General features: G+C 39.5%; 1 protein-coding gene across 7 annotated transcripts in view; it reads right to left on the reverse strand.

Annotated features, from left to right (window-relative positions):
* The window catches only part of LOC143021030 (heparan sulfate glucosamine 3-O-sulfotransferase 1-like), an 86,443-nt gene that overhangs the window by 56,694 nt on the left and 6,741 nt on the right, over positions 1 to 23,008 (reverse strand). For 3 of the 7 annotated variants that reach the window (XM_076178237.1, XM_076178246.1, XM_076178228.1), the window contains exon 2: positions 3,881 to 4,058. The exons of the other annotated variants lie outside the window; for them this stretch is intronic. The gene's annotated coding sequence lies outside the window, so the exon portion shown is untranslated. The remainder of the gene's footprint in view (positions 1 to 3,880; positions 4,059 to 23,008) is intronic. 7 annotated transcript variants of the gene reach the window in all.

Here is a 23,008-nt window from a genome sequence, read left to right on the forward strand (position 1 = left end):
TATGTACCCTGAGGATGTCTGAATAGACGAAAGCGCTTGGTCATCAGTTTTTCTTTTTCCTTGGGTTTTTCCGCATATTTAGAATCACGAGTTTATGTGATTTCTCATGCATATATATATATATATATATACAGTATATATATATATATATATATATATATATATATATACAGTATATTATATATATATATATATATATATATATATATATATATATATACAGTATATATATATATATATATATATATATATATATATATACAGTATATATATATATATATATAGTGTATATATATATATATATATATATACAGTATATATATATATATATATATATATATATATATATATATATATACCTGTATATACATACATATACAACCACTCCTCGTTTAACGACAACGTGGAGTAACGACGGGATTTATGAGACCAATTCATTTAACGTAAATCTCCCGAAGTTACGACGTCATGTACAATAAGTTGGCTGAGGCAAATTTGCATGATGTTATAAATGAACTTGTATGGTGGATATTAGCTGTGAGGTAAAGTGTTCTGAAGCTTAGGTCTACATTACCATCCTGCAAGCTGCAAAAACTACCTGGGGTACAGTATATACTGGTATTGGTAAATTTTTAGTTTCGACCATGGGGGCAATATAGCAATAGAAAATTAATTATTAATTTTGTAAATTATAATGTATCAAAGTAATATGCAATTTTGTGAGCGGAAATAAAAAACAAAAAGGTGCTAAAACAGATTTTGTAAGTAACGAAGTCGTGTCGGACGAATGGTACGCCATGTTTGTTATGATAGATGCCGACATCGAAGAAATGAAAGGATGATAAATTCGTCTAACCTAAACTAAACTAACCTGTGTTTAATAAATCATTACCTGCAAATTAAATGTCATCCGGCTCGTCCTCGTTGTCGTCGTCGTGAGAGACGTTGGCGGGCTTTTCAACCACTCTCTCAGCTTGCGGGGTATACAAAGTTCTTGCAGCTTGAAGGAATGCATGTATCTCTGCTCCATAACATTCCTTCAAGAAAATATACCTGGCAAGGTACTGGCAAGGTACTGTCAGAAGTACCGAGGCCGTCAACTGACAGACGAAAAGATGTCATCCCAATCCTATGCTACCGACTTCATTCATTAGCATATTTGCTTGTAGCAAGGTATTTTTTTTTTTCCATTTCCGCCCATAAAATTGCATATTACGTTGATACATTTTAATTCACAAAATTAATAATTAATTTTCTATTGCTATATTGCACCCATGGTCGAAACTGAAAAATACCCCGGTATTTAATATGGAATGTCAGCATATGCGGATCTGGTCATACACTGTAATTTCAGGAACCTAACCACCGCGTTATGTGAGGGCTTTCTGTACTATCAAAACAGTAGAGCTTTAATGTACTGTATAAAAGTGGGAAAATACACGAAATTAAAGATACATGTATTGCTGGACATTGTACATACAGTACATGTACGTATATGTATACATTTTCACTTGACCAATTCGGTTAACAACGGCGACGCTGGTCCTAACTGTTGTCATTAAACGAGGAGTGGTTGTATATATATATACAACCACTCCTCGTTTAACGACGACAATTGGGACCAGCGCGCCGTCGTTAACCGAATTGGTTGTTAAGCGAAAGTGTATACATATACGTACATGTACTGTATGTACAATGTCCAGCAATACATGTATCTTTATTTTCGTGTATTTTCCCTCTTTTATACAGTACATTAAAGCTTTATTTACTGTTTATTTATGGTGGTTAGGTTCCTGAAATTACCGTATATGACCAAATCCGCGTATGCTGACATTCCATATTGAATACCGGAGCATTTTTTTTAGTTTCGACCATGGGCGCAATATAGCAATAGAAAATTAAGTATTAATTTTGTAAATTAAAATGTATCAACGTAATATGCAATGTTGTGGGCGGAAATGAAAGTAAAAAAATACCTTGCTACAAGAAAATATGCTAATGAACGAAGTTGGTAGCATAGGATTGGGACGCCATCTTGTCGTCTGCCAACATCTCTAACGACGACGACAACGAGGACAAGCCAGATGACATTTAATTTGCAGGTAATGATTTATCAAACACAGGTCAGGTTAGTTTAGTTTAGACGAATTCATCATCCTTCTATTTCTTCAACATCGGCATCTATCATAACAAACATGGTGTACCATTCGTCCGACATGACTTCGTTACTTATGAAATTTGTTTTAGCACCTTTTTATTATTTCCGCTCACAAAATTGCATATTACTTTGATACATTATAATTTACAAAATTAATAATTAATTTTCTATTGCTATAATGCGCCTATGGTCGAAACTAAAAATTTACCACTACCGGTATATACTGTACCCCAGGTAGTTTTTGCAGCTTGCAGGATGGTAATGTAGACCTAAGCTTCAGAACACTTTACCTCACAGCTAATATCCACTGTACAAGTTCAATTATAACATCATACAAATTTGCCTCAGTCAACTTAATCATCGTACACGACGTTGTAACTTCAGGAGATTTACGTTAAACATCTGTCATAAAGCCCGTCGTAACTCCGTGTCGTCGCTAACCGAGTAGGTCGTTAAACGAGGAGTACCTGTATATACTACTCTACTCCCCTGGTGCTACAGGCCCATTGAGGTCCCTGGCTGCTACGACAAGATGCCTCCAGACTCTCCGATCTGCTGTTAACATCTCTATATTGTCGGGGTCGACATCCTGGGCTTGCAAGTCGTTCTCCACCACATTCTTCCATCTAGTATGGGGCGTCCTCGAGTTCTCCTGCCCACTATATTCTCAGTGAAAACATGAGAAGTGAATCTGTCTGGTATCTGAGAATGTGGCCAAGCCACCTCAGTCTCAATGATCTAATGTAGTCAGTCACTTAAGGCATGGGTATTAGATCCCGGAATTCATGTGTGGAACGTCTTCTCCATAAATCTAACTCATCATCATATACTGGGCCACAGATTGATTTGAGAGTATTATTCTCAAATCTGAGCAATTTAGTCTCTGAGTTGATTGAGGCTCCAAGTTTTGGCCCCAAATTTGTGCACAGGCCGTATCACTTCAAGATATATATTATTTTCAGGTGACAATTTGGAGCCAAGGTATGTGAAACTGTCAACATGCTCCAAGTTGAATCCCACTACAATTTCATGTCCACCAGCAAAAGGTCTTCTCCTTTGGACGTGCATAAGCTTTGTTTTAGCTTCGTTTACTCTTAGCCCTATTTTTCCAGCGGCTCTCATAAGTTCACAGAATGCCAAGTCTAAAGATCTCATGTTTTCTGCAAGGATGACCATGTTATCTGCATAGGCGAGTTCTTTCACCCCTAAACTGCCTATCATAACTCCACTCTCATCCCTCACTACTTGTTAGAATACCCATTCCAGGGCCAAGGTTAAAGAGACATGGTGCTAATAGGCATTCCTGCCTCATACCAGACACACTCTGAATAAATATATATATATATATATATATACATATATATATATATATATATATATATATATATATATATATATATATATATATATATGAAGGAGGAAAAAGAAGTCACAAGTCTAGTTCAAAGTTTCTGAGTTTATTCCTGACTGGTTTCGCTCAGAAGCATAGAGCAAAACCAGTCAGGAATAAACTCAAACTCGGAACTAGACTCACAACTTTTTTCCACCTTCATCAACTTGTCACAATGTACCAGCATATATATATATTCCATACAATACCACCTTCATCCACAAAACTTAATGATACATCACATAAGGCAGGAGGGTGGGTGATAAGAGAACAGATGCTTTGGGTGTGGATGATGTCACCAGGCAGTTGACTATTTACCTAATTGTATTTACCTAACTATAGAGTGAGGTGGTCAAGTTGCCTGGAGGGTCACAGCAGTCTGTAGTTGGTGGGGGAGCCAACCTGGCCTCTGTCATCTCGAAGGAAGTGAGTGATTTCTTTGCTTCTTCTTTGTTCTGTGTCTTCCTTCAGCTGCTGCTCAAGTTCACCACACTTCCAAAGGGCCTCCTCCTGCAGTCGTAATGCATCACTCTCATTCATCCACTTGATCAACAATATATCTACACAATTAGGCTAGCCTGATCGGTTATGCATAGGGGACACTGAGTGGGTTAATGACCCTCATAACCAATGAGCAGTTTCGTCCTCTCATGGCTGCTTTATTTCCAAATACAAACTAACACATCAACCATTCAGATATTAGAAGCCACAAGTGCCAATGAATGACTAGGTGCATGTGCTGGTGATAACCCAAGGCAAAATACACAACAAACACACAATAGTCAAAGTGACAGCGAAGTTTGGAACTCCAGGAAAAACTTCAAATTTAGTGGATCTCAACAAGGGAGTACCTGTGTTGTATTAGTAGGGAAGGGGAAAGCTCATGGTGTAGTGGGAATGTGAAGAAAAAGGAGAAAGGGAGGGATTACTGATGGAAGGAAATGAGGAAGGGGACGAACGGACCCCAGAAGTCAGAGGGAATATCAACAAGAGGTGTGCAGATGATAGAGGTGAAGTCGAAGAGCTTAGTAAAAATGTAAAAATTAGAAATATAGATTAGAGCAGCACAACAGAAGGTGAAGATAATTATTTCCATGGATTTAATGAGGGCGGAGATGACAACCTCCCCCGATTAACAAGTCTAGAGGAAAAATAGAGAAAATAAACGAACAGTGGGAGGTTAGGTTCAGTTAACTTACACAGATTACACAGTTAATAAATTGAAAGAACTAAAGAAGGAGAACCAAAACCTAAATAAAGAAATAGAAGAATTAAAAAGGCAGTTAAAAGAAGTAAAAGATGAGAATGAGGAATTAAAGAATAAAAAAGAGAAAAGTCCAAGAGAACAACAAAATTGAATTTAGAGATATAGTAAAACAACAGATGAAAGAAACTAAGGACACAGTTATTAAAGTGATGAGGGAGGAGAATATAGTAAGAGACTTAGCAGATAAAAAGAAATGTATAATCATATTAGGGATGGTAGAGAAGCCTAATCCAAATAGGACTGCAAGAGCAAAGGAGGAGAAGGAAAAATAAACAAGATATTAGAAGTAGTTCAAGAGGATGAACAAGAAACAGGGAAAGAAATTAAGAAATTTTTATACTAGGGAAATACAATACCTGTACAGATAAGACCAGACCAATTAAGGTTAAATTCAGGTCACAAACGACAGCAGAGACTATCTTAGCAGAAACAGGGTAACTAGCAAAAAGTGATCAGTATAAACAGTTATGGATAAAAAGAAATGAATAAAGAGGAAAGAGGATGAGAAAGCAAAAAGAATGGAAGCTAAGGAAAAAAACGAGAAAAGAACAGAGTCAAAGAGAAATTCTATTGGATAGTGGATTTGAAAGTGAGGAAATGGTTCATAGTAGAATAGAATAGAAGGGAAACAGTAAACAGGATGGAGGTAACAGAAAACCAAGTGTCTTACACAAATATAGATGGCTTAATAACAGGCTTGAACAAACTGAATGATTATCTGAAGGAAAAAGAACCAGACATAATAGGCATTGTAGAGACAAAATTGAAAGGTCCACTACCACCCAATAGTGTAGGACATGGTACATATAATTATTGGATTAGAAACAGAGAGGTGGTGGAGTTGTGTTCTTGACTAAGAAGGATATAAATGTGAGGAATGTCACATATGGAAAGAATAGAGATGATTACGATGGAAGTGGAGAACAAGTATAGGAAGAGCAGGAAGTTTGTAGTAAATTATGTGCCTCCTAAAACGGCTTCGTGGAAAGACAGAGAACACAAAAATATGTTAGAAGACACCAGGATATCACTAAGACAAAGATGGAGGACAAATAATTATAATGAGTGACTTTAATTGTAAAGAAATCTGCTGGGAAGAGATGACAGTGAAGGGTGGAGATGACCTATGGGGAAATGTATTACTTGATATGATTATTGAACATACAATGACGCAATGGATACAAGAGAATACTAGGTATAGAAATGAGGAAGAACCATAAGACTGGACCTAATAATCACATCAGAACCCGAAATAGTGGACAAGATCGAATATAAAACACCAATAAGTAAAAGTGACCACATATTGGTTGAACTGGAACTAAATGAGGAAAAATACATGAAAAAAATGAACAATATAGAAAGGGAAGATTGATGTATGAAAAAACAAACTTATACAAAATAAAAGAATTCTTTCAAAAAGCTGACTGGGAAAGAATACACAAGGGGGAAACAACAGTAGAAGAGAAATGGAATATTTTAACAAAAATTTATATATAAAAAAAAGGAGTGGAAAAGTATGTCCCAATACAAAAGCAAGAAAAATGATATGTAAAGTGCTGGTACAACAAAAGTTGTAGGGAGTTAAAAGACAAAAGGGATAAAAGCTTGGATAAAATGGAAAAAAGACAAAAAAACTGAAAAATGGAAAATATATACTAGTTATAGAAATGAATGTGTACAAGTGCACAGAGAAAAGATAAAATGCGAAAAAGATGTAATAGAAAAATATAAAGATAAACCAAAATTATTTTAGATTTGTAAACAACAAACTGAAAAACAAACAAGAATATGAGAAATGACAAGGAGTCGAATACACAGAGGAAATAAAAATGGCAGAAATTATGAACAAGCATTTTAAATAAGTGTTTACAAGGGAGAACATACAACCTAGAGATATCGAATGGGAGAAGAGAGTTCCCCCTATGAAAAAGATAGAAGTATCAAGAAATTAAATAATGAAACACTTGAGTAATCTCAATGTCAGAAAATCGCATGGACAGGATGAAATGGCAAACTGGATTTTGAGAGAATGCAGGAATGAACTAATAGACAAAATACATAGCCTAATAAACAGTTCATTGAAAGAGGGAAAAGTTCCAGAAGATTGGAAAAGAGCAAATATAGTACCAATATATAAAGGGGGAAACAAGGAAGACCCTACTAACTATAGACCAGGCTCTCTTACAAGTACGATAGCTAAAATCTGTGAAAGAATTATCAAAACTAGATGGGAAAAGCATTTGGAAAAAAACAAAGTATTAAATCCAAGGCAATTTGGATTTAGACAAGGACGATCATGCATCACAAACTTAATGTGTTTCTATTCAAGGCTAATAGATGTAATACAAGAAAGAGATGGATGGGCTGATTGTGCATTTCTAGACCTAAAAAGAGCTTTTGATAAGGTGCCACATAAGAAGTTGCTGAAGAAATTAGAAACTGCAGGAGGAATACAGGACAAACTATTGAAGTGGATGGAAGACTTCTTGCATGAAAGAAAGATGAGGGTGGTGATAAGAGACAAACACTCCGATTGGGATGAAGTGATAAGTGGTATTCCACAAGGAACAATTCTGGCCCCAATAATGTTTGTTATATATATTAATGATATAAAGGAATTGAAAGTTATCTGAGCTTCTTTTTTAGATGATGCAAAATTATTGAAAAAAAGTGAACACCGAAGAAGATTGTGAGTTGCTACAGAGTGATCTCAATAAAGTATGGGAATGGAGTAGGAAGTGGGAGATGGAATTCAATATTAAGAAGTGTAGTATAATGGAATTTGAAAGAAGCAAAAAAAGAAGTGGGATCATATAAATTGGGAGAAGAAATCAAAAAAGTAGAAAATGAGAAGGACCTGGGCATCATTATTATGAATAATGTCCCCTGAGAAACATATAAACAAATTTTTTGGAGAAACTTATAATTTAATAAGAACAATCAAAGTGGCATTTACATACCTGGACGAAGTAATGGTGAAGAAAATACTAGTTACTTTGATAAGACCAAGATTGGAATATGCAGCGACGATGTGGTCACCAATTACAAAAAAAAAATGTATAACAAAACTTGAAAGAATAGAAAGAGCAATTACAAAATTAGCACCAACACTCTCAGAACTATCATATGAAGAGAGACTAACAAAACTTGAACTACGGACATTAGAAAAAGGAAGAGAGAGAGGAGACTTGATAACTATTTATAGAATCATGAAAGGCATAGAAACTATTGATAGAGAGGATCTAATAAAATGGGATAGTAGACATACAAGAGGGCACAGAATGAAAATAAAGAAAGTTATAGAAGGGACCTGAAAAAGAACAGCTTTCCCCACAGAGTAGTAGACATCTGGAACAAGTTAGATGAAAATGTGGTGTGTGCAAAATCAATTCATGAATTTAAAAACAGTCTAGATAAAACGAGATTTGAAGACGGGATACCACAAGCATAGCTCCCCTTCCCGTAAAATACAACTAGGTAAATACGGCACTGTTTTCTATCATGCATGGGTGGATAGGAATGTTGCATAACATAAGGTTTTTATTAAGTTTATCATAAAAAGGACCTTAATGTAGTATATACCTAAAGCTTCTCTACTATAACTTTAACCTGTAATAATAACTCATTAAATGTTACCCAAAGTAGACCTGGAGCCCAGCAATAGTTGGCAACAGTTCCTAGGCCCTCCCACAAACCTCTCTGGATAGAAACTTTGGACTGTTTTCTGTGCTGTGGAAATGCGGGTTTATTTTTATATCGCCAGCTAAAAGTGATAGGAGGGGGGAAGCAGTCACCAGCTGTCAGCTCTCCTTGTGTGAAAAAAGTAAGAAACACAGCTAAATTTGACAGAGAGAAGCAGTCCAGAAAGTGTCAGCCCTGACCTCCTGATGGAGGTGTGATGAACAGAGTCCCCCACATGTGCATCTACATGACATTTTGGCTTATAGTATTGTCACTGCAGGAATGGGATGGACAAGGAAATAATATGTTGTGTAGAAACCGCTGGCCTTTAGCCTTATATTACTATTGTGTAGATTAAGTCCATATTATGCCTGTACTACAAACATTTGTATCCAAATGAAAGCACAACTAGGCCCTGCCAAGCCATGTTTTGGTGAGGCTGGGTCCTTTGCTACTTTAGCGTATGCTGGCTGTGTATATAAGGAGCCAAGTTTTGGTCTCCATAGGCAGTTCTCTTCAGTACTTGTAACTCAGCAAAGCACAACCCAAGGCCACATGGTCAACTTAGCAGTTGGGGTTCCTTGGGGCCAGACCGCCAACCCAGCCTAGGACGACACTCACACTAACCATAATACAGGAATCCCCCGAATAATGCAGGGGTTAGGTTCCTGAAATTACCGCGTATGCTGACTTTCCATATTAAATACTGAGAACCATATATATGTGTACGTGTATGTGTAATGGTATTTACCTAGTTGTATTTTACGGGAAGGGGAGCTATGCTCGTGGGGTCCCGTCTTCATATCTCATTTTATCTAAACTATTTTTAAATTCATGTATAGTTTTTGCACACACCACTTTCTCATCTAACTTGTTCCAACTGTCTATTACTCTGTGAGGAAAGCTGTTCTCTTTCACATCTCTTCTATCGCTGTCTTTCTTGATTTTCTTTCCGTGTCCTCTTGTATTTCTATCATCCCATTTTATCAGATTCTATCAATAATTTCTATGCCTTTCATGATTCTGTAAATAGCTATCAAATCTCCTCTCTCTCTTCTTTGCTCTAGTGTCTGTAGTTCAAGTTTTGTTAGTCTCTCTTCATATGATAGTTTTGAGTGTTGGTGCCAATTTTGTAATTGCTCCTTGTATTCTTTCAAGTTTTTTTTATACATTTTTTTGTACTTGGTGACCACATCGTTGCTGCATATTCCAATCTTGGTCTTATCAAAGTGATTAGAATTTTCTTCACCATTTCTTCATCCAGGTATGTAAATGCCACTTTGATTGTTCTTATTAAATTATAAGTTTCTACAAAAATCTTATATGTTTTTCAGGTGACATATTATTCATAACAATGACTCCCAGGTCCTTCTCATTTTCTATTTTTCTATTCTTTCTTCTCCCAATTTATATGATCTTGTTATTCTGTTTTTGCTTTTTCCAAATTCCATTATACACTTTTTAGTGTTGAACTCCATCTCCCACTTCCTACTCCATTTCCATACCTTATTTAGATCACTCTGTAGTGACTCACAATCTTCTTCCATGTTCACTTTTTTTAATAGTTTTGCATCATCAGCAAAGAAGCTCATATAACTTTCAATTTCTTCATCCATATCATTCATATATAGAGCAAACATTATTGGGGCCAGAACTGTTCCTTGTGGAACACCGCTTATTACATCCCATTTTGAGTGTTTGTCTCTTATCACTACTCTCATTTTTCTTTCTTGCAAGAAGTCTTCCATCCATTTAAGCAGTTTGCCCTGTATTCCTCCTTCAGTTTCTAATTTCTTAACCCCTTCCATACGGTGCCGCACACGTAGGCGTCATGAGGAGCAAGTGGATTCGCGACGCTGCCATATCGGCGTCTTGATTATATTTATTGTAGTCGCCCCTGTGTTTTTACATTCTCCCAAATGCGCCCTTAATCCCATTCTCTGTGGTTTTCAAAATTCGCGGGTGAAAGAGAGAACGATCGATATAAGCGGCGACTATATTTTATGATGCGAATATTATTTCGTTACGTCGTACGGCTGGCATTGGCTGCTGCCCGCGAGATTTAAGTCCCGTATTGAAGTGGTTAAGCAACTTCTTATGTGGTACTTTGTCAAAAGATTTTTTTAGGTCTAGAAATGCACAATCAGCCCATCCATCTCTTTCTTGTATTATATCTATTAGCCTTGAATAGAAACATATTAAATTGGTGACGCATGATCGTCCTTGTCTGAATCCAAATTGCCTTGAATTTAGCACGCTGTCTTTTTCTAAATATTTTACCCGTCTACTTTTGATAATTCTTTCACAGATTTTTGCTATTGTACTTGTTAGAGAGACTGGTCTATAGTTGGTAGGGTCTTTAATTCCCCCTTTATATATAGGTACTATATTTGCTTTCTTCCAATCTTCTGGAAATTTTCCTTCTTTCAAGGAACTATTTATTATGCTATGTATTTTGTCTGCCAGTTCATTCCTGCATTCTTTCAAAATCCAGTTTGCTATTTCATCTGGTCCATGCGATTTTCTGACATCAAGAATACGCAAGTGTTTCATTATTTCATTCTCTGTTACTTCTATTTCTTTCATAGGGGGACTTTCTCTTTCCATTCGATCTCTTCAGGTTGTATGTTCTCCCTTGTAAACACTGATTTAAAATGCTTGTTCATAACTTCCGCCATTTCTATTTCCTCTGTGTATTCAACTCCTCCTTGTCTTAATTTCTCCAAATCTTGTTTGTTTTTCAGTTTGTTTACAAATATGTAGAATAGTTTTGGTTGATCTTTACATTTTTCTATGACATCTTTTTCATATTTTCTCTTTTCCTCTCTGCACGCTTGTACATATTCATTTCTATAAAAAGTATGTATTTTCCATTTTTCAGGTCTTTTGTTTTTCTTCAATTTGGTCCAAGCTATGTCTCTTTTGTCTTTTAACTCCCTACAACTTTTGTAGTACCAGCACTTTACATATTCTTTTTTTTGTTTTTGTCTTGGGACATACTTTTCCACTCCTTTTTTTTTTTTATATAAATTTTTGTCAAAATATTCCATTTCTCTTCTACTGTTGTATCTACTTTGTGTATTCTTTCCCAGTTTTCATTTTGAAAGAATTCTCTTATTTGATCAAAATTTGGTTTTTCATACATCAATCTTCCTTTTCTATATTGTTCATTTCTTTTCATGTATTTTTTCTCATTTAGTTCTAGTTCTATCAATATGTGGTCACTTTTAATCATTGGTGCCTGGTATTCTATCTTTTCCACTATTTCTGGTTCTGATGTGATTATTAGGTCTAGTCTCGATGGTTCTTCTTCATTTCTATACCTAGTGTTCTCTTGAATCCATTGTGTCATTGTGTGGTCAATAATCATCTCAACTGGAACATTTCCCCATGAGTCTTCTCCACCCTTAACGGTCATCTCTTCCCAGCAGACTTCTTTGCAATTAAAGTCGCCCATCATAACTATTCTTCCTCCATCTTCCATTATCTTGTTTAATGTTATTCTTGTGTCTTCTAACATACTTTTATGTTCACTCTCTTCCCACGAGGCTGTTTTTGGGGGCACGCAGTTTATTACAAACTTTCTGCTCTTCTTATCTCTGTCTTCTACTTCTATCATAATCATCTCTACTCTATTCTTTCCATATGTGACACTCTTCACGTTTATATCCTTCTTAGTCAGGAACATAACTCCACCCCCTTTTTTTTATCTGTTTCTAATCCAATAATTGTATGCATTGTGTCCTATGCTGTTGGGTGGTAGTGGACCTTTTAATTTTGTCTCTACAATTCCCATTATGTCCGGTTCTTTTTCCTTCAGATACTCGTTCAGTTCATTCAGTCCTGTTATTAATCCATCTATATTTGTGTAGGACACTCTTAACTTTGTGTTATTTCCATTGTATTTCATGTTTCTTTTTTGTTTCTCTCTGTTATGGTCCATTTCCTCACTTTCATATTCACTACTCTCCAGTAGAATTCTTTTTTTTTTCTGACTTCGTTCTAGTTTCGTTTTATTCTTTAGCTTCTTTCCTTTTCATTTTTTCTTCCTCTCTTTCCTCTTTATTCATTTCTCTTTTTATCCATACCTTTTTATATAGTTCACTTGTTGCTAGCTTCCCTGTTTTTGCTAAGATATTCTCTGCTGTTGTTTGTGACCTGAATTTAATCTTAATTGGTCTGGTCTTATCTGTACTATATTTTCCGAGCCTAAACATCTCTTCAATTTGTTTCATTATTTCAGGTTCATCCTCCTGAAGTAATTCTAGTAAACTGTTTACTTTTTCTTTCTCCTCTTTAATTCTTGTGGTTCTATTTTGGTTAAATTTCTCTTCCATTCCTAATATAATTATACATTTCTTTTTGTCTGCTAAGTCTCTTACTATATTCTCCTTCTGTCTCATCACTTTAATAACTGAGTCTTCAGTTTGTTCTTTCATTTGTTGTTTATGTCAGTAAATGCAACTTTACTGTTTTCTTGGATTTTTTCCAGTCCTGTGCTTCCTTTGCTATAGCCTCTTTATTGTCTTTATTATTCCTCTTTAATTCCTCATTCTCTTCTTTGACTTCTTTTAACTGTCTTTTTAATTCTTCTATTTCTAGAGTTAAGTTTTTGTTCGCCTTCTCTAGTTCTTCCAATCTTTCAACTCTTTGTGCAATTTTGGCTACCTTACCGAACTTGTTCTCCCAATGCTCGGTCATCTTATCAAATTTCTCCTCTAGTCTTGCCAATCGGGGGAGGTTGGTATCCTCCCCACCCTCTTTAAATCCCTGGAAGCTATTATCATCACCTTCCACTGTGCTGCTCTTATCTATACTTCTAATCTTTACAATTTTGTTGATCCCGTCCTCTCCAAAGTCATTGTCTTCAGTTCGCCTTTTGTTTACAAATCTCCTGGCCTCCTGGACCATGTCTCCCTCTTCCTCATTTCCCTCAATATCCCTTCCCTTCTCCTTCTCTATCACTACCCCACTACTCCACGAGCACTCCCCTTCCCTATAAATACAATAAGGCACTTCCTGGATGCTGAGATCCACGCAGATTTTCCTTTTTCCTCGGAACACTAATTCTCGCCGTCCATTCGACAAAAGGGTGTGTGTGTGTGTGCGTGTGTGTGTGCACGTGTATGTGGTGTATGTATGTGTTTGTGCGTATATACATGTGTGTGTATGTGGCGTATATGTGTATGTGGCATATGTATATGTGTATGTGGCATATGTATGTGTGTGTGGCGTGTGTGTGTGTGCATGCGTGCGTGTATGTGTCTGTTCACATGTACAAGTAAGCATGTACGTGCGTGTGTCTGTGTTCATATTTGTGTGTACACGCACGCACATTCACAACATACACTGGTTGTCTAACACATGTCTACGTGTGCATGTCTACACGTGTGTAAGCGTGTATATGTCTGTTTTTGATCTCCCAAACCACCACTACCAGTAACAACAAGAACCTCATAAGAGAAATTAAGACACGACAAGCGCAGTCATTATCAGATTTATTAGTTGTGTTCCAAACGAAAAAAACATTACACTTCAACAGGTTAGGGCGGTAAAATTTCACGATAGCACGGCGCAGGTGGCGGAATCGACAAGCTAAAGCTTGTTGGCTACCCCCCTACTCCCCCCCTCCCTCTTGCATCAGTACCCGGAAGTTGACACGTGACCGCAGGCAGCCACCCACGGCTATCCCCTCTCCCCACACCCTTGTTTGAGCAGTTCCCAGTGTACATAATGACCGCATTATATGAGGATCGACTGTATATGGTACAATAGAAAGCAGTCACCACAAATGTTTGCGATGTTGCCGCATGTGTGCGTATGCGTGCCCAACTCAGCGCGAAATTTAAAACAGTTCTCTACATTTGAGATGGTTTTTAAATAAAATCCACGTCTGATTGAATCTGTGTTATTCGAATCTGCGTTATTTGAGGGACTCCTGTAAAGCCAAGAATCTCACTTGAGCTTCATTCACTCCCTCATCACCATAGTCCAAGTAATGTTCATGTAATGTTACATTGGTGACCCCGGGAGTCTTGACACGAGTGCACCCCAGCCTTCTGATCTGGTTCATCAACAACTTGTGTGACTCCATGGACATTCTTCAACCCCACACCAGTCGTAGCCACCACACTGTCAACCACTGTGGTAATCACCACAGCCTTCACAGCTACAGCCACTATGGCACACCATTCAAAACCACCTCCTCACTCAATGTCACAATCGCCGTAGCTTGACGACACAATCAACAGACTGACGTCACCACCGCCTACTTTAGCATAGCCCGGCTGTGTATATAAGGAGCCAGGTTTTGGTCTCCATAGGCACTTCTCTTCAGTACTTGTAACTCAATAGAGCGCGACCCAAGGACATGCAGTCAACTTCGCAGTTGGGTTTCCTTGGGGCTTGACCGCCGACCCAGCCTAGGTCAACACTCGCACTAACCATAATAAAGCCAAGAATCTCACTTGAGCTTCATTCACTCCCTCATCACCATAGTCCAAGTAACATTTATGTAATGTTACAGAGGCAAGGGGGGTTGACAGGCTGTTTTGAAAATGGACAGCTGCACTATCCATGTTGCAGGACCACCACATGAAGATAGCCATTATATTTATGTATTGGTCCCTAACCAGTTGTAAAAGATATTAAGTGATATCACAGCCTCAACCTGTGAGGACTCCTCCCTCATTTTCTGAGGTTTTCATTAAAAATTCTCTTTGGCCTTCAAGGATTGACAAGAATGCTGCAAGATGTTTAGACACATTCTTGTAGATCCTGTGTTGCATATCCAGTGCTTACCTAAATCTCTCTAGTAGGTTAACTAATACATATACCAAAGGGCACAAGTCCTACCCATTTCATCCCCACTCCCATTTACCACCTCTCCTTCACTCTTTTCTTGGCTTCTCTTGGATGACAGGTCATCCACTGCCCTGGGTCAGAAGCAATGCAGCAAGACACAGTACATGCACAGCAAGGCCACTGCATATAATCAGCAACCCCCCTCATGCAGAAAAAGATGAGAAATCCCTTCATGCTGCATCAAAATATCATTCACACAAGGAAATACCACTGAAGTATAGGCCAGTATCACTAACCAGCACAATAATGAAATTATGTGAAAGGATTGTGAAAGATCGATGGACCAATATTGAAAAGATAAACATTCTGACAGACAGACAGACACTCAGTTTGGCTTCAGATCTGGAAGGTCATGTGTGTCAAACCTTTTAAGCTTTTCCTCGAGAGTGATTGATGCAATGCTGCAAGAGAGAAAGGGGTGGGTGGACTGTGTGTACCTAAACCAAGAGAGGGCTTTTGATAAGATACTTCACAGTTGACTTGTGAGGAAAGTGGAGCATGTTGGAGGACTAGGAAGCAAACTATTAATGTGAATTAATTATTTTTTTGAAGGACGGTAGACTATTGCAAAAAGATCTAGATATTTTTACATGGAACTAATACATACATACATATACCAAAGGCTTTTTCCCCCTACATGGGGGGTAGCCAAAAAGAAAAAGGCATACAAACCACTCCCACCCATTCCATTTCCCATACATTTGACTCCCCTCCACCCTCCCTCTTATCTTGGCACCTCCTGGATGACGGGTCATTCCTGCATCCTGTCCACTGCCCTGGGTCAGAAGCAGAGTCACAAGACACAGCAAGGCCGCTTCATAAATTCGGCGACCCCCCCTCTCCGTCCCCTCATGCAGAAAAGGAGAAGACGGGGAGAAATCCCTTCAGCCTGTGTCAAATTTCTTCTCATACATACTTCCTCACCCCCCATCCCCCACCCACTCCCCCTTGTGCATCACAGCATCATCTATACACAACCCTTCTCCATTCACCCCTATCATCTGTCCTCTCCCATCCTTCCTCCACAGACATTCCCTCTTTTGTAATGCCCCTTTCATTCCATCCATCCATCTCATCCTAGGATGCCCCTCATATTCACTCCTTCCACCTCTGCCTTCCATACTTCTTTTACTAATCTTTCTTCACTCATTCTTTCCATGTGTCCAAACCATCCTAATACTCTTTCAGCAACCCTATCTCCCAGTTCCCTTTCCACCCCTGTTCTCCTCCTCAACTCCTCATTTCTCACTCTATCTAGCCTAGTAACCCCTATCATACTTCTCAGACATTTCATCTCAAACATTCAAACTCCTTCTCTCTTCCTCTCTCATGTTCCATGTTTCTGCCCCATACAATGCTGTTGGCACAATCACTCCTTCATATAACCTCCTCTTAGCATCCATTCCCAGATGTCTATTTCTCATTACACTTTTCAATCCACCAAGCCATTTACTTGCTTCTCTCAATCTACATTCTACCTCCACCCCCACTCCTCCCTTCCATGTCACATTCGCACCCAAGTATCTAAAACTATCCACTTCCTCCAGTCTTTCACCCTTAATGCTCACTTCCAGCCTACTGTCACTCTCTCCCCTTGTACATCTCATCACCTTACTTTTACCCACATTTATCTTCAGCTTCCTTCTTTCACACACCTTCTCAAACTCTGTCACTAACTTCCTCAATCCCTCCTCTGATCCTGCTACAATAGCAGTGTCATCAGCAAACAACAACTGGCTCACCTCCCACTTTTCTCAATTTTCTTTACTCATCTCCAACCCCTGACCCACTACCCTTGCATTCACCTCTCGCACCACCTGTAAAGATTGAACAGCCAGGGCGACATAACACATCCCTGACAAAGTCCCACCTTTACCTCAAACCATTCACTCTCTCCATTTCTAATCCTAACACAAGCTCTAATAATGGGAAATAAAGCTCAATACCAAAAATGTAAAGTACTGGAAATGGGCAATAGTGGCAAAAGGCCATCCTTAAACTATTCCCTGGGAAGCAAACACATTACGAAAGCAAAAGAGGAGAAAGACTTCAGTGTTGATGAAAGACAACCTGTCACTTGACAAACATATCAGCAGGACTGTGGAACAGACATACAGACTACTGCAGAAGATTAAAGTGTCATTCTATTATATGGATGAAGAGATGATGAAAAAACTCATTGAAACCCTGATACACCCAAGACCACATGCATCAGTAGTATGGTCCCAACCCAGAGTGAAGAATATAAGCACGATTGAGAGAAATGGAAATGGGCAGCAACCAAACTGGTCCCCAACCTGGCAGATAAACCATACGAGGAAAGACTAAAGGTACTGGGTCTCCCAACTTTGAAAGATTAAAGAGAAAGAGGTGACATGATTACAGTGTTCAGGTTACTAAAGGGGATAGGTGGCATAGATAGAAGAGAGATCCTGATTAAAGATGGGAGGGCTTTAAGAGGTCATGGTAGTAAATTAAGACCACACATCAAAAAGATGGAGAGAGATGGAGATGGAGAGAGAGAGAGAGAGAGAGAGAGAGAGAGAGAGAGAGAGAGAGAGAGAGAGAGAGAGAGAGAGAGAGAGAGAGAGAGAGAGAGAGAAAGAGCGAGAGAGAGGGGTAAATTATGGTGGAAAGGATCCAAGGAACTCTTATGAGACAGAAATTCAAGTTTGATCTTTCTGTAGTTTATACATATACCAAGGCTTTTTCCCCCTTCCAAGGGAGGTAGCCAAAAAGGGAAAGGCATAAAAACACTCCCACCCATTTCATCCCAAAATACACTCCACACCCCTCCCACCCTTCCTCTCATCTAGCACCTCCTGGATGACGGGTCATCCCTGCACCCTGCCCACCGCCCTGGGTCAGAAGCAGTGTCGCAAGACACAGTACATCCACAGCAAGGCCGCTTCATTTAATCGGCGACCCCCCCCTCTCCGTCCCCCTTTGCATATAAGGAGAGGACGGGGAGAAATCCCTTCGGGCTGCGTCAAAATTTACTCACACATACTACCCCACCCCCCACCCCCCCGCCCATTCCTCCTCATGCAGTCACAACATCATCCATATACAACCATTCTCCACTCACCTCTGTCTTCCGTCCTCTCCCTTCCTTCCTCAACAGACATTCCCCTCTTCCCCAAAGCCCCCTTCACCCCATCCATCCATCTCATCCTAGGACGTCCCCTCATGTTCACTCCCTCCACATCTGCCTTCCATACCTCTTTTACTAGTCTTTCTTCACTCATTCTTTCCATGTGTCCAAACCATCCTAATATTCTTTCATCAACCCTATCTCCCAAATCCTTTTTCACCCCTGTTCTCCTCCTCACCTCCTCATTTCTCACTCTATCTAGCCTAGTAACCCCCACCATACTTCTCAGACACCTCATCTCAAACACATTCAAACTCCTTCTCTCTTCTTCTCTTATGTTCCACGTTTCTGCCCCATACAGTGCTGTTGGCACAATCACTCCTTCATACAGTCTCCTCTTCGCATCCATTCCCAAATGTCTATTTCTCATTACACTCTTTAAACCACCAAGGCATTTACTCGCTTCTCTCAATCTACATTCTACCTCCACCTTCACTCCACCTTTTCCTGGTCAATGATAATCTTATTCTATTCTGAATATCTACCATTTGAGGGGCTGTGGAGATGACTGTTTATCATTGTGGTGGATAGAGAAAAGTAGGTATTCTGTATTCATCTCCATGCTTTTGGAGATGAGGCTCTGAGAGGTGATGAGATGTAGGTGTACAATGATTGGTATGCTTGGCACATCAACCATTGGGCACGAGCTTCATTTTTGAAGTGATGGGAATTCTCTCAGGGAGGCATCCTTGGTGATATGGTGCATTCCATATTGCATCATGGAATGGAGCACTGAGATCCAAGTGAAGTCAATAGATGAGAAAAAAAGGACCTATTATGTCCCAAGTGAAATATCAAGTGGGTCAATGCTGATGAGAATTTTCCTTTTTTGGGGAATACATGATGCTGAATAAAAGGTTTTCCAGTCTGCACAAGCAGGTGGGAGGACCATTGGGGTGGTACGAATAGACAACTTGTGTGGGGTGTATAGAAACTGGAGGAAGTAGTTGCTGTTGCCTAGGTTTGACATTAAAGACCCATAATATTTTGTCAGCAACAACAAGCACTTCTATCTTTGGGGATAATGTTATACCAAAGAGCTGCCAGGCAGGGCAGTATTTCCCCTCAAACTAAGAGGTGGCACATGCCCCATTTAGTTGTGAGAAAAGGAGGGGGATATATCTAGGAGGTTAATATTCATTTCTGAGATGGGATTACTTTGGTGGCACTCCTGTAGTGGGCAGGTTACAGGCATAGTGTTCTCTCCATACTGTGCAATATGCTGCTGCTGTCTCTTGTAGGAGTTTTTTCTTTTCACTAAATGGCATGTTTATGAGTAGCAAGGTGTATGGAAAAAAAATCATGGCATCTAAAGTCAAGGTGAACTGGTGAGAGATGGAGTAGGTTGCTTAGAGGCAGAGGACATGTTCAATGAGATACAGTGCAGAACTGGGAAGACACCGTAGTTTTTCCCACAATGAGCACACATGACTTGGTTGCATCATGGAGAAGTGCACAGGTGGCAACATTGTTGTCTGATGTGGCCAAACAACTAGCAAATTGAAGTAGTGCCATGGACAAGGATAATATCTTTGTATTTCCAACAGTAACTATCCTCCATGGTAGAGATATGGGGGTGGACAAAGATTAGTATGAGGGGAACAGAAACTTTGTGCTGTAATTGTTCATTTGGGGTAGTAGACTTGGGTTACCTTTAGTTCGATAAGTTCAAGGAGTTCAAAATATCTGTATTGTAATGCATATGGGCTGTTAATCACATCACCACACAAGATGAATGTTGTACGGGACTTGTTGTGGGCTGATGTACTGGCAAGATTTATGATGGGCTGAACCTGGTTATACCTGGTACTATGTTTTTTAATAGAAATCCACAATTATGGACTCATCTGATGGAGTTTACCTTATGAAGCTAAAGTCTATTTGCTTTAACCCCTTCCATACGGTGCCGCACACGTAGGCGTCATGGACTTAGATCTCGGTGGCAGCAGCCAATGCCAGCCGTACGACGTGTCGTAATAATACTCGCATCATAAAATATAGTCACCGCTTATATCGATCGTTCTCTCTTCACCCGTGAATTTTGATAACCATAGAAAATGCGATTACAAAAGAATTAGAAAGAATGTCATTATGGAGGGGCGACTACAATAAATATAATCAAGACGCCGATATGGCAGCCTCGCGAATACACTCGCTCCCCATGACGCCTACGTGTGCGGCACCGTATGGAAGGGGTTAAAGATATATTAGAAAGCAAGGGATGGTCCACTGGTCATGTTGAGAATTAGAAATTTTGTGGTCAAGAAAAAACTTGAGGACTAGCTAAGTTGGGGAAAGCGATATCTTTCAATGGTATATGGCTGAAGCAGCTGATAGCCATGGCTTAATGGTCACTCTTTTCTGGAGGTATTAGTGGTTATCATTCTATCCAGTGGGTGGGGGAAGGCAACCACTGATGCATCACTGGATTAAATAGGTTCAAGATGCAACAGGGCAGGGTCAGGCAGTACTTGGGCAATGTAAACTCTATTTAGTGCACAAAAGGAAGAAATCTAATCATACCAAACATACATCCAACCTCAGGGTGACTCATGCAGTTGTTAAGCATAGATCCCTCTCAACCAAGACATATCAATTGCTATTGATTTAGTGATTGCATTAAGTGGGTCAGGGGTTGGAGATGATTAACCCCTTCCATACGGTGCCGCACACGTAGGCGTCATGGACTTAGATCTCGGTGGCAGCCGTACGACGTACGTAATAATACTCGCATCATAAAATATAGTCACTGCTTATATCGATCGTTCTCTCTTCACCCGTGAATTTTGATAACCATAGAAAATGCGATTACAAAAGAATTAGAAAGAATGTCATTATGGAGGGGCGACTACAATAAATATAATCAAGACGCCGATATGGCAGCCTCGCGAATACACTCGCTCCCCATGACGCCTACGTGTGCGGCACCGTATGGAAGGGGTTAAAGAAAATGGAGAAAAGTGGGAGGTGAGCCAGTTGTTGTTTGCTGACGATACTGCGCTTGTAGCAGGATCAGAGGAGGGATTGAGGAAGTTTGTGACAGAGTTTGAGAAGGTGTGTGAAAGAAGGAAGCTGAAGATAAATGTGGGTAAAAGTAAGATGATGAGATGTTCAAGGGGAGAGAGTGACAGCAGGCTGGAAGTGAGAATTAAGGGTGAGAAACTGGAGGAAGTGGATAGTTTCATGTACTCGGGTGCGAATGTGACATGAAAGGGAGGAGTGGGGGTGGAGGTAGAATGTAGATTGAGAGAAGCGAGTAAATGGCTTGGTGCATTAAAAAGTGTAATGAGAAATAGACATCTGGGAATGGATGCTAAGAGGAGGTTACATGAAGGAGTGATTGTGCGAACAGCAATGTATGGGGCAGAAACATGGAACATGAGAGAGGGAGAGAGAAGGAGTTTGAATGTGTTTGAGATGAAATGTCTGAGAAGCTTCATAGGGGTTACTAGGCTAGATAGAGTGAGAAATGAGGAGTTGAGGAGGAGAACAGGGGTGAAAAAGGAGTTGGGAGATAGGGTTGATGAAAGAGTATTAGGATGGTTTGGACACATGGAAAGAATAAGTGAAGAAAGATTAGTAAAAGAAGTGTGGAAGGAGTGAATATGAAGGGGCATCCTAGGATGAGATGGTTGGATGGGGTGAAAGGGGCTTTACAAAAGAGAGGAATGTCTGTAGAGGAAGGATGGGAGAGGACTGAAGATAGGAGTAAATGGAGAAGGGTTGTGTATGGATGAGGTTGTGATGCACAAGGGGGAGTGGGTGGGGGATGGGGGTTGAGGAGGTATGTATGAGAAAAATTTGATGCAGCCTGAAATTATTCTCCCCGTCTTCTCCTTTCCTGAGGGGACGGATAGGGGGGGGGGGGGGGGGTCGCCAAATTTATGAGGCGGCCTTGCTGTGGATGTGCTGTGTCTTGCGACACTGCTTCTGACCCAGGGCAGTGGACAGGAAGCAGGGATGACCCGTCATCCAGGAGGTGCCAAGATAGGAGGGAGGGAGGAGGGTGGAGGAGAGTGGAATATATGGGAAATGAAATGGGTGGGAGTGATTTCTATGCCTTTTTCTTTCTGGCTACCCCCCATGTAAGGGGGAAAAGGCCTTTGATATGTATATATATATATGTATGTATGTATTAAGGAAAGAGATAAGATCAAAGTGGACAAAGGGTTGGTTGTTGAAAAGAGACAGTTCACAGACACAGTTGCCTGTCAATTTAAAATTAGAGCCAGATAATCCCTTATTCCTGGCTAGTCAATTAGAATATTCCTTTTTTCAACTTCCATAAAGATGAAGGCTTTCTATACCTGTGGACAAATTCTAATAACACCTCCCTCTCATGCCCCTTTCCATTATATTTCTCCACATCCATACTTCTGACAGATGTAACTGTTGTGTCCACTTCAAGATGTGAACAGCTACAGTAGTTTCTTGTTTAACAATTGTCCTCACAACCAAACTGTTTGTTGATTATGTCATGATGCCCACAAAAAT

This window comes from Oratosquilla oratoria, chromosome 3 (assembly GCF_046742065.1).
Source record: "Oratosquilla oratoria isolate Oo_2021 chromosome 3, ASM4674206v1, whole genome shotgun sequence".
NCBI classification, from domain to species: Eukaryota; Metazoa; Arthropoda; class Malacostraca; order Stomatopoda; family Squillidae; genus Oratosquilla; species Oratosquilla oratoria.